A 13,797-nucleotide genomic window follows, 5' to 3' on the forward strand; every position below is an offset into this window, starting at 1 on the left:
TATGATGAGAAACTTAATGCTAAAACAGGGCAGGGTTTCTCAGATTCAGGATATCCCTCTAATTTGCTTTATTAAATCTCTGGCTGCGACTTGTACTGTAATTTAATTGTGTAGTCTGCATAATCCTCAGACAGCACAAAAAGATTTAAACAGTGGGGGAAATTCCTTAATTTTGTCACCAGGTGGTGCTGGAGTTCACAAGTTGTAATTGCAATTTATCCACACAATGGCTCACCTGGTAAGGACATGACCAAGTGTGTAAGGGAAGTTAGACAGTCAGGGAAGTGCAGGTTCACTTCAGTCTGCACTGGGGATTCCACAGGGAAAGTTGCTGCACCTGAGTGTTGTCTGTGTGATGACAACTTAATATAATCTGGAAAACTGCCATATTATTGTATTGCTAGAGGAAATAAAGTCATTAGCATCTACTACTAAAATACATGTGTTTGTGTCATTTGTTAAATTGGTATATTAATGTAATTTTATTCATATTTTGGAATACTGTATAAGTTAAATCTCAAATGAGAAATTATGACCTCAACCTAATAAGACATTGCTTAAAAAAAAAAAAAAAAAAAAACTTTGAGGACCACTTAACTTAATATTACTACAATACTGTTCTTTACAACAACCTGAACTTACAGTGCTTAACATCTTATCTTGCCAATATATCTCAATGCTCTTTACAAAAGAAAATGCAATGTTATGCTGTTTACAGTTTATTATAGTATTTCCACTAGAAAGAGTTTTAAATATGCTGGTGGCCATGTCTTGTACATTTTAATTCTGTTGGAAAAGCAAACACCATGTTGGAGTTTGGTTGACACTTATTACAGCTGTGAAGTTTTTTCATTTTGAAATTTTTGAAACGTTCTGCCATTTAAACTGTTTAGAGATGCAGAATTATAACCCTTGTGGCTGTAATCACAGTTAATTATTCACCATACCAATGTTTTTTAATATCGAATTGCCAGCAGTGTAATAATCTGAATGTTATTCTCCCCATGTTTGATTCATTGGTATTAATACATCGTTTCCTTCTGCATTTTGAAGTTTTGACAGACAGAGACTCAGTCTGGAAAAATTACAGCTAGGCCTAATTATATTGAGCATTTTGAAATAAAGCTTATTAAAACAATTTGATGCCAGCATCACAGTATCTTTTTTTAGTTCCTGGTATACCCCAGTTCTGTTTCTTAAGATGACAGGATTTCTTCAGATGACACCATTTATTTAGTCATTTTCAGAACAATCTCACTGACCGCTCGCTCAACTTACTCTATTCTTTCTCCGAGAGAGCATCTTAACCGCTGTGTAGCCAGACACAATTGCACAAACAGTTATAGGGCTTTTCTAACCTTCATGGGGCCAGAATCCGCAACAGCTTTACATCACATGTATAGCAGTCTAAAGTAATGGGAAGATAAAGACTTTGGTCTGTACCATACCCAGCTGCAATACTTATCTTTTAAGGGATGCAAGTCCTTTGTTGATTTGTTCAGCTAGGAATCCTATTAGATAGTAAGCATGTCTTATATTGTGTCTTTTATTTCCCTTTTATCTGATTCAGCACCTCAACCCTGCCTACCAGGGAACCTTTTAAATAAATAATACAGACATAGACAGATACACAGTAATACAGTATTTCTTCAAATTTAAGACAACAATTTCCCACCCTCATTTACAAAGATGCGACCTTAGTTACACGTATGGAGTCAGTTTGCGGCTGTCTCCTATCACACAGAGCATTACAGTTATGTGCTGCTTCTCATTTCCAGTTGTGATTACTCACACCTGTTTTTCTCCCAATTTGTGAACTGTGGTATTGCTTGGCATGTCGAAAAATACGAGGGTTTGATCAGCATTTATGATCTGTCCAAGCTGGTACTGTTTGTTAGAAACGCTGAAATTGTAAAAGCTTCTCTTAGAGTTCCTTAAGAAGCTAATGACACTTCTTTGAAAATGGCTGCCTGTATGTCATGGATGATTCGAGACCGGGCAGTAACGTTTTGGTTTGTCTTTTCTCGGCAGTGTCACGTTGCTGTTTATGTACTCGAGTAGTCACGTCTCTTGTTGGTGATTAATTAATACACGCATCACTATAATGTACTCAAATTTAAGAAGCAGGCTATTTTTGAGAAGGAAAAAATTGTATAAGAAGTGCATCTTAAATTCAAGGAATACGGTAATACCCCCTTTTGACATATGGAAAACAAATCACTTTTATTAGGTTTGGGTTTTACATTGAGAGGTTTCAACTGACTAATATTAGAAACACAGGATTGCTGGACCGAGCATCAGTTGCTTTAGTTGCACCCGCTAAGCTTGTCAGGGTCGCTCGTATTGCCACCTACTCTCATTCATTATTTTGGGGCTCATGAACTGTCTTTTCAAGAAAAAACAAAAACAGGCATCCAAACTAAAATAATAACGTTCCATTACTATTGGATTATGGACTAGATTCACAAAGTGATTTACTCCAAATTGACTCAAGACTCTCCACAAGCCCCTAAGTTGAATTGTTTATTATTTTTATTTCTAAGCTTTGGGAAATTTATTTCTATCTGAATTTTGTTTACCTGTGTTAATGATAATTTGGTGAAAGTAGCTCTGATAATCTAGCCCAATCTAATGTAAAAATTGCTGTGTATATCAAGCTATGGTTGTTAAGGTGATTTTGCTGTTTATTTGGGGGAATCCAGAGTATATACTGTTGTAAATAGGTAGAGGTGTTTTTCAATGCTGTGCAGTCCTAGTTCAGCCAGAGTCATCTCACTGGAAGCAAGTGTATTGTCAACTCATACATGCTCCTGTGAACTCTGGAAAAGAAACTTACGATTTTAGCAAGGCATGTTCCCCAGTCTAGTGGAACACTACAGAGATGTATATACAGTCAACCCTCATTTAATACAAATTACAAGAGATCAGCAAAAAAAATAGTCTTAGCAGTACATTAGTCTCCTGCTAAGAGAACACCCTTCAGGAAGCAAGCAAAGTGTTCTTTTAGCTGAAGTGTTCTCTAAGACTGAGTTGACCACCAGGCACAATATGAATCAATAAATACATAAATATTTATTACTTCTCTTGACGCACGTGTGTCAACATATTAAAAAAATAGAAGATAAAAGCAATAGGCAAGTGTATGTTAAACTTTAAAAATAAAGTAACAGACAAACTAACGTTGATAAACTAACTGACCAACTAAATTAACACAGCACCCCTATACATGTTAAATACAGCTTGTACTTGATTTCAGGTTTTTTCAGGAGCTCGAACAATTTACAAATGACTTGTAGCAAGAGAAACAGTGGCACATGTCGCCATTTGTTTACGTGCCGTTTTGTAGCAATGAGGTGCACTGGTGGAAATCAGAACACAAAACGAGGCAGTGATATGATGGCAGTTCTGGAAAGATTGAATAAACCAATCAGTGTGCCTCAAGACACTCTTGTAATGACAAGTCACATTTGAAAAGATTGAATAAACCATTTGAATTTAAGTTTGATGATGAGGCACCTGCCACCCAATATGGAGTAATAAACACTACATCTGCTGTAGTTTACTTGTGTAGCAATGTGCCTGGCCAGGCTAGCTAGCCTCCTAGTTTTTTTGACCCCTCTGCCCTGTTCATTAAAAGAAAATATTAAAAACAGGTACTTTCTTTATCCTTGTAAACTTAATTTTGTTTACAGTTCTATGTATTAAATAAGCACACGTTTTGCCCAGTCAGCTTGCCATAGTTTGAGGTGAAGTTTAAAGGGAGAGAGAGGATGGTAAGAAAGGTTTGCTTTCTTTTTGCTCAATGTATTAAATGAGGTCTGTGCTTTCTACTTGCTAGAACCTTTGTGCTGTTTTTGTTCATTTAGCAATCCAGCTTTATTTTGTTAATATATTTTGTGTTTATATGTCTAACTAGCAGTCAACTCATTCCTTAAATGTTTCGAGTATTATTTGTGTTTGACTTTTGACAACATTTACCATTACAACAACACTAACATCAGTAGCCTGTTATTTATGGTTACACTAGTTTTCTATTATTTTCCTATTGTGGATGCGCTGTATTTTTCTGAATGTTTTATCAACAACGTGTTGCTGCAGCATTGGATCTACACAGCTGACTCAGCAACCGGTGAGAGATTTCCATTTCTTTGGGCAATATGGTTTGGATTATACAATTATATTTTTTGAATGGCCATTCGGTTTTTGGGTTTGGAAGCCTTTTTGTTTGCTGAACTGCTGGACTCGGACATTTACTTTGCGCTTTTCGTTTTTTCTTCGTCCTTTTTTCGTCATTCTTTTAAAGGACTTGCTCGCAATTGTATATGTATAACAGGATCTGCCCTTTGAATAGCTGAAGCCTTCAATCACCCGTGTCTCATTGTATACTCCAGAACGTTACTATAAGGATTGCAGTTTCTGCTGCTTCTAATTTCTTCATTGTGTTAGGGTGCTGCAATTCGTATAATTTATTACTACCTGTTTGTGGGTGTAAGCCATTATTGCAATTATTGGGTGTAGCTCTTGTGAGCAGTGCAATAAAATACCATTGGCATTTCTCCTTGTTTGCAAATCGGAAATTATTTTTTTATTCACTGTAGCTGGTTATTGCACATAATTTGTAGTGACCTTTACAAGGTTACAAAACAGTACTTTATCAATTGTGAACGAATTGCTAGCGGTACCATAAAGGTGTTCTTTTGAGCAAATGTCCTGTTCCTTTAGGCAGAGCATTTACAATGGGAAAAATCTGTTTCACCACGGGTTGTTCTATAGGAGGTTTTCCTATAGGCAGAGACTACTGGAGGCAGTGTGGTCCAGTGGTTAAAGTACGGGGCTTGTACAAGGTCACCGGTTCAAATCCCACGTCTATCACTGACTGACTCACTGTGTGACCCTGAGCAAGTCACTTAACCTCCTTGTGCTCCATCCTGCTGATGAGATGTTAAATCAATGTCCTATTGTAAATGACTCTTCATATAATGCACAGTTCACAACCTACCTCTGTAAAGCCCTTTGTGATGGTTATTCCACTATGAAAGGTGCTATATAAAAATAGATATTATTACTGTAATTCATATCATCAGGAAGCCAAATGAATACTGTCAGTTTTTATTGAAGTTACAGTAGCACTGAAATCAAATTTCAATTACAGTACAAGGAAAAGTAATATACATGTTACAGTATTGTGCATTTTATTGAAAATACGGTTGGAAGTGAACTTTTAAAAAGTATGCATTGCAAATGAACAGCACTTGGAATATCCCATGTCCCTTTCTGATCACTGGCATTTTTAAACCACAAAAGCAAGGCGTCCTCAACATCGGGTATTGAGAAAATCAGAAACACTAACTTACTTCCACAGTTTTCTGTTCACAGGTCTGTATTATTCTACCCCAGTTTTTCAGAATGCTTGACAGTGGTTGCAGGAATGTTGAAATCTTCAGCAGCATATTTTCTTCTTGTACAGTGGTGCATTATCTGCAATTTTCAACACCTTCACTTTTGTCTCCAGGGTTAATTTACAAGTAGCAACATAATTCATGGTAACGGATTAACGACAAGCATTTAGTAAACTTTAACCACTTTTTAATAAAACTAAAAGCAAAATACACAATTTTCTTATAACAAAAAACCTTTATAAAAAAACAATGAAAATTATTTTATTTAAAGTATTTGTTCATGACAAAAGGCCTGCTCTAGTATTTTGTGTGTCCTCATTTTGCTTTTATTATCTCTTTCAGACGATTATGCTACTTCTTGACCAGTATGTTGCATCTTATTGGTGAAATCTGGGCCTGTTCTGTCTTGCATATTTCCTTCAGCTCAGACAGATTGAACACACAATGCTTGGCTACAGCTGTTTTCAGATCGGTCCAAAACATTTCTATTGGATTGACATCTGGTGATTGTGAAGGCCATTCCAGAACTCTTATCTTAATTTCTTTAAGAATTCCAGGGTTGACTTGGCTGTATGCTTTGGGTCGTTGTCGTGTTGGAAGATAAACTGCCTGCCAATCAGCCTACGAGCAGATGGTATCATTGTACTTTTGATACATGGCTGCATTCATTCGATCTTTAATCACATATCTAGGGCTGAGTTTGAAGGTTGGTTCGCTAGCCAGGAGTTTGAAGGTATTTTTTTCTGTTAACAGAAATCATTTGCAATGTGTGAAATACTGTACTTCACACGTTAAATGTCACTCCCATGCATTATTTGATCTTTTGATTTGTATAATGCATGTTACGTAAACAAAAGTTGTTGTATTAAAATCTACTATAAAATCATTATATGTATCAACTCTGTATGGAGCCACTGCTGTGTATGCAGTAGGGTATGATGCCACAGCAGTGTGCAAGCAACTGCTGATGTATCATGGAGGCACATCCAATCTCTACGGTCACCTGACAAGCGTAAGTTCATATTATTATTATTATTATTATATTATTATTATTATTATTATTATTATTATTATTATGATGTTTAGTAGTAGTAAAATGTGACACTGATTGATAACCTGCTTGGAATTGTGACTTAAATAAAACTTAGTTTTGCCTATTCCGTACAGCCGTGTGGCAGAACATTATAGCTGGGAGCACTTTTAACTGAAAAAAAAAAAACTTGCCTTACCTTAAATATATAATGCGATAAAGAATTTGAATAATGTGTTGTTTTTCGTTGACTCTTTCTGTTTGTTCTATTTTCTTTTTCATGACTGTTTTTTATTATGGTAAATTAGTGTGCTTATTTAGGCACTCTGCGATTTGACAAGGGAAAGATAGCGTAGGGTTATTAGAGTTCACACAAAAAAAACTAAACAAAAGAAAACCAGTAACCTTTTCACTTTTTAATGCATGTCTAATTTTGTTTTCGCTTTTCTACATTTTTTTTACACAACAGTACTCACACACGTTTGGTCGCCATCAAAACTGTTGTATGAATCAAATCAATTTGAGATATTTAAAAATGAAATAAAGATATCTCAAATTGATTTACAGATGTCTTTAAATACTATGGAAATCATATGGATTGTGCTAGCATGGCACACCAAACTGTCATTTAGAGATATCTTAAAATGAGAGTTTTAAAAATCTCTCTAAATCCTTTAAAGATATCTCTAAATAACTTCCTGTTCATGTATATCTTCAAATATTTAGAGATATCTGGACATTATTTAGAGATATCTTCAAATATTTAGAGATATCTGGACATTATTTTGAGATATCTTCAAATATTTAGAGATATCTATAAATTAATTTGAGATATCTCTAAATGATAGTTTGGCTTGCCATACCAGGCTGTAATAATCCAACACATCTGCATTTAAGCATTTGTAATTGTATGTCAGCTGGCAAGTGTTCCGCAGATGTACCATCACACCTTTCTTCTTAAAAGCGTACAACCTCTATACATGAACCTCCAATATCTCTCACAAACACCTGGGTACATATTTTTACGATATCACAACAAAAGGAATCTTTTTTTTTTGGTGCATATGTACAGCTATTATGTACTATATTTCACCGAACAGTACAATAATATGACCAAAAATGGACTGAATGATAATACCTGAAAATCTTAACATTTAATAAGCCAGCAATCGGCACAATCCACCACCTAATATTATATTTGCACCGATCGCTGGCTTATTTTAAAAAACAATGCATTCATTGTTACTATTTTTGCTTTGAAAATAATCAGTTTTTTTTTTTTAGCAGTCTAATGTTTAAGCCTCTCGAAGTGCTTAAACACAAAATCCGCCTCTTAAATTCTCTGATTGGTTAAATGTTGTGTCAAGACCCAACACAGTTGTCATGTGGTTCCAAGATATTTTTTTTTCACGTGCAAGTGATCTAGTCTGCTAGAAGCGCAATCAGTCCTTATTGTTAAAGGCACAGTAGCATCTGCAAGACAGACATAACGTTTTTTTTTTTTCAGCCAGGTGGCGACATCCGGCTGAAAAGGCCTGGGGAGAACCCTATTCTATATGACATATTTTTAAACGACAGTGTTTTATTCCATTTATATGGATCACCTGTAAAGTAGGATTTCAAGTCAAATATAAACGAGTAGCTATGGTGACATCACCAGTAAATTATGCAAATTGGTACTGTAGCAGGGAGAGATCTGTGCTGACTCTGCTGGCATGTTCATGGGCTGCAGGAAGAGGGCGGCAGTCGCCCAACAACCGCCTGTGAGTCATGGCAGTGACACAGGGAGGTGGGAAAGTGGGTGTGTGGACTTTCCCCCTCTCTGAATGGCTGAGAGGCGACGGGATATTGCTGCAGAGTGCAGCACCTTTTATTTGTAGTTTTGTTATTGTGTTATTTTGTCCTTTGTTATTTTTGCCTTCTGTTTTCGTTGTTATTTATTTGAGCACCTGCAAGGCACCGGTATTGTGTACCATCGCTTGGTATGCCCGTGGTTCTGTTTACCATCGTTGGTAAATCAGACCAAGGACCCACAGCGCCATCTGTGGGATAAACTGAAAAACAGCACCCCGAAAATAAAACTGGGCACCTGTGCGGTGTTGCCAAATCCACCTGTCTGTCTCCTGTGTCAGTGAATTATCCACCACCCTTCCACAGTACCATTGAAGGTTCGAACCTTCCTTCGGTAATGTGTTCCGAACCTTCGAAGGTCAAAATGTACCCTTCGTTGCAGCCCTACTCATATCATGATCGAACCACCTCCATGTTTAACTGCAGGTGTGAGGTTTTCTTCACTGAAGGCTTTCCCCTTTTTTCTCCAAACATATTGTGGCCCATGTTGGGGGGAATGTTATACTTTAGTCTCATAGGACCAAATCATTGTGTTGAAGAATGCTTCAGATTCCTGTTTGTATTTCTTGGCAAATTTTAGACAGTTTGTTTTCTGATTTTTCTTTAAAGGTGTTTTGCAGGGAGGTCTATGCCTTTACAACTCTTCTGTGTTTAGTTGCCTTTGTATAGTTCTTTCCTGCACTAAATTTTTCTTTAAGTCCTTGGCTGTTAATCTTGGATTTTGTTTTGCTGCTTGAACAGTTCTCCTACGTGCTGCACCGTAATTTTCTTTGGACGTCCACATCTTTTCAAGCATTTCAGTTGAATTTGTTCTGGGTTATTGCTGTCGTTGTGGATTTTGGTATTCCATATTTTTTTATACTGTTCTGTAGCCATTTCCTTTCTTGTAGTCTGCTACAAGTTTTTTTCAATTGTGACTCCAACTCCTTTGTCTTTACCATCATCTGCTGTGTTGCCAAAATGTTTCTTCAACAGATTTTGGAAATAATGACCTCTTTCTGGTTATTGACTTTTATAATGCAGCTGAATTATTATGTAATGGTTTTCAATCAATTTAATATATATATATTTTTAATTAGTTCTATTACATTTTTACATACTTAATGTAAAGGTCATGAACAGATATTTGAAATGGCTTAAGTGCTTTTGTTTCTTTGTTTTTTTTTTGTTTTTTTTTAATAAAGATTTTCTGTTAAACTACCAGAAATTTTGTATTTTGGTCTTTGTCATTATATTTAGTGGCTAATGTTCACCATGTGCTTGTATTTAGCATGTTTTCTTGAATTATCTTATATTAAGTGTAGGGTGCCAGTACCTTTGTCTGCAACTGGTATATATTTGATTTAATTTCAGAGAATGTTTATGTATAAAATTCTGTAAAATTTGCATCTAATCTATGCTTTTGGTCGATTATTTACCTAGGAGAGAGGTTGTTGGGTCGGTTGGTTAGGAGACATAGAAAATGCTGGGTTTCTAAAAAAAAATACTGGGATTTCTCACTAGCAAAAGAGAGGATAGTATTGGTGAAACCAGGTCAGGGAAGTGCGAGAACATAGTAGGAATGCTTGAGTGGAATGCTTTCTTTAATATAAACAGCAGTGCTATTCCTGGGCAGGGCAGGAATAGAACTATAGCAATGATACCATTTTCTGAGTCAAGGACCTTCTGTCTTCAACATGCTTGATGTGAATGCCTTCTGGCAGTCTCTGTCATCTAGCAGTTGATGGTTTCTAACACACTTTGCCCATCTAAGTACTGTGGGAATGGCATAAATCACAAACCTAATAGCAATCTGGCATCAGCTCTAGTACCTTTCCCTACCCACTAAGAAAGATTACCCTAAATAAGCAGTTGCATTGTTTCAATCAGAGATGTGCAATTCGTATCGCTCGATACCCTAGACAACAAGATTTGTGTGAGGGACAACAAGTTTTGCCGTTGTATTTTGCCTGTTGGACAAGTAGTTTTTATTTATTTATTTTTCCTATGTTTGTTCTGTTGCTAGAAAGACACTCCCGTTATATTTCTAGAGCCACGCAAGTTTCTGAATATAAAAAGTGCAAACATTTTTAAGTGTTTACATCCCACCCCTTTCATTTCTGATTGGCTAGCTGTGAAAGACGCTGATCTTCTTTTGGTTAGAAAGAAACCCCGAAATGGCTGCCTGAGAGCCTCTGGCAATGCACAGACTAATCTTTTAAACTTAAGGTATTTTTTACGTTTTTTGTAAATTAGCAAATAAGTGATACTGCTTTCTTCATGCATGAACTTGACATTGAAAAATCACTGGTAGAAAAAAACTACAAAAATGAATTCAATATGTTAACGTAACATTATTCAGCAGGTTTCATTCGACTTTATGAAGCAAAATTAGTCAATTCTATAGGGTGATGCAAAACTTTTGAGTATAACTGTAAATAGTAAACACATGTAGATGTTGTGGGCCTTATAATTTAAAATATAATTTACTTTAAAATGACTTGAGCTCCTCTATCAGTAGATGGAATGCTATGAAAAATATATAAAGTAGCTTACTAGCTTTCTGCACATGGCAGTGATGAATATACTGTAGGAACAAAAAAGGTGTGTTTTTTTTGTTTGTTTGTTTGTTTGTTTGTTTTTCTTTAAACCTGCAGAACTCCCCAACATCAGAATCCTAATCATGTCAGTAATACACATTAATACGAGGACAGCCTTGTTTCTAGTAGTTTGACTCTTCAGTACATGTTAGTTCTCCAAAAAGGTGAATAATTGTGCTCCTGTTAAATCGATACATGCCAAAATTACATCATCAGAGTAATACAGAGCAAGTCACAGCTCAAATCTGAGGGGTCTTCTCACTCTTTAGGGATGAGAACATAAAGTTTACAAACGAGAGGAGGCCATTCAGCTTCTTGAAGGATCCCAGGGTGTCAGCTTCAACAACATTACTTGGGAGTTGGTTTCAGATTCCCACAATTCTCTGTGTAAAAAGTTGAATTAACATTGCAATTTAATGTATGCTTTGCAAGTAACAAAATACCATACTTAAGTGACATAATTACTAGATAATAAAACACAGACATTTTTATTATTACTATTGGCTTAAATACATGTTCCTAAATGCAGAAATTATGCTTGGAAATGATACCATTAAGACACATCTCATTCTCCGCCTGGCCTGAAGCCCATGTTAATTATAATGCAGTTAAGGGTCAATAAAATGCACAGTACAGATTTATGAATCAGACAAGTAGTATGCTAATGAGAAAATTGGGCACATTATTCTAACGTCACAATGAGTGAAGTTTTCTGACTGTAAATGGCGTTTATACATCACCCGATGTTAAATACTATTACTGGCACAATAAAGGAGACAGTAAGTTTTATGAATTTTTATGAAGTTTTATGAATATGTTTCTTAAATTTACTAGCTAATGTGTTCTGAACTCACTGAAAATATGTTATACATTTTTTGAGGTGAGGTGGGGTCACGGGGAACCCTTTGTCTATCTTGAAGAATTTAGTGAACCAGTCAAGCTACAAGACTAGATCCACCCCTCTTAATCACGAATTGATTGACTGTGTTCACTGTTAAATAAAACCAAAATCCTAGAAGTTATATTGTACTTTTTTGTGTGTGTTTTGTGCGACGGGGAGTGGGCAAGTAGAGTTTTAAGAAAGACAAGTAGATTTTTCTAACATTTTGACCCTTGGACCCTTAGGTTTTATTTGTTTGTTTTTTTCCAAAATTACATACCCCTGTTCAATGTCTTATACTGTAGCGTACATTTTAGGTTCTTTACAAGATTAGTTTACTTGTATGTGCTGTTTTGTAGGTACTCCAGCTTTGCTTCTATAGTACACTGTGGTTACTAGGACTGTTTTAGATAAGTATTATTGCATGCTTGAAATGGGACGCATGGATTACTGCAGATAGATAGAGTTTTGGGAAAGCAGATCCGGATTGCTGGGCGAAGAAAAGTGACTGGAGGCAACTCTCTGGGAGCTGTCACTTTCTCCTCTTCATTAGTATTCTGGCTCAAGAAAAAGAAAAAAAAAAAAAGCAAGCAAGCGTGTAGTAGCTGAGGAAGGATTTCGCTATGAGCCTGGCTCCACACACGGCAGTCAGGCAACAGTGAGGAGGCGACACACCACTTGTGAGCTCCAACCAGTTCCTCTACATCTCTCTTCATACTACACACACACACACACACACACACACACACACACACGCACGTCACTCTCCTCAGATTTCCGCTTTACAGGATTACTAGACAGTTTTTTCTTCTTTTTTTTTTTCTTTGTTTCCATCCAGCAGTTGTTGTTTTCTAAAGATTTATGCTATCCTTACTGGTAAGTGCAGCAGAACAAAGGGGAATAAAACGAACGGCTGGGGATACATTAAGTATGTGCTTTTGTGATCTCCCTTTTATAGTAGAAACGACTGGGACATAATTTGATTCCTGTGTAATTGATTTGCTCCAGCCTTCGAGGATTTTTTCTTTTATTTAAGAAAGGGCCCGGGGAGTCATCTGTCTGTATTTATTTATTTATTTATTTTTCTTTATTTATTTATTTATTTTTTAGTGGAAAGTATGTCTACAAATGCTTTTTTGGTTAATGCTATTTATAATATATATATATATATATATATATATATATATATATATATATATATATATATATATATATATATATATATATATATAATATATATATGGCGACAAGAAAAAAAAAAAAAAAAAAAAAAAAATGGACAATATCGTCTCTCTCTCTAGAACAGTAATATCTTGAGAGAAGCTCTGCTTTCATCAACCAAAGAAACAATGTTTAAAAAATCAAATTCAAATTATTATGGCTTATTTAGATTTATTAGATATAAGAAAGACTCTGCTCCTGAAGATGCAAGCTTTAAAAATAGCTGCACTTTGTACACATGTGGGATGCCAACTCTGGGTCTTAAATTTTTCTTTTTTTTTTTTTTAAATGCTTATTTTATTCAATAAAGTCTGGTGTCTAAACTGTCTTAACCTGTTAACTCGTTAGCATTTCTTAATTGGAAGTTCCACTTCCTTGCTGGTAATCATTTGGCATGTCTGAAAATCTGAAATACTTTTCATAGATTACTGACTGTTTGGCTAAAATATTGCAGGTATGTGTTTTCAGTGTAGCGTGGACAGAATTTTAGGAAGTAACCTGGAAAGAACTGCTTCCACTTGCTTAATGGAGTCTGTGAAGTTAAGAAGCTGACCTGGAAATGGAAGCCTCTGCAGTCAGAAATCTCAAATCCAGATGAAAGGCTTAATTCAGTACATATATTATTGCAAAGTTGGGAGTGAAGTTTTATGATAGTGCCTTAAATGCAAATTAGCATTTACTTAAGCATGTACATTGCAGTATATTATTAATGTCAAGTCTGTTGTGATACTGCTTCTATCACCGTCCCTTATATTCCCACCTACTGCAGGCTGTTAAAATTACTTTTTTTCTTAAACCTGGTATTTATTGCTAGGAGTGTGAGCGCTCCAAACTTGA

At 35.8% G+C, this 13,797-nt stretch overlaps 1 protein-coding gene across 2 annotated transcripts in view; it reads left to right on the plus strand.

The window, feature by feature from the left end:
• LOC121314713 (oxysterol-binding protein-related protein 10-like) overlaps positions 1–13,797 on the plus strand; it is a 125,155-nt gene that overhangs the window by 83,995 nt on the left and 27,363 nt on the right. The window lies entirely within an intron of this gene.

This window comes from Polyodon spathula, chromosome 4 (assembly GCF_017654505.1).
Source record: "Polyodon spathula isolate WHYD16114869_AA chromosome 4, ASM1765450v1, whole genome shotgun sequence".
NCBI classification, from domain to species: Eukaryota; Metazoa; Chordata; class Actinopteri; order Acipenseriformes; family Polyodontidae; genus Polyodon; species Polyodon spathula.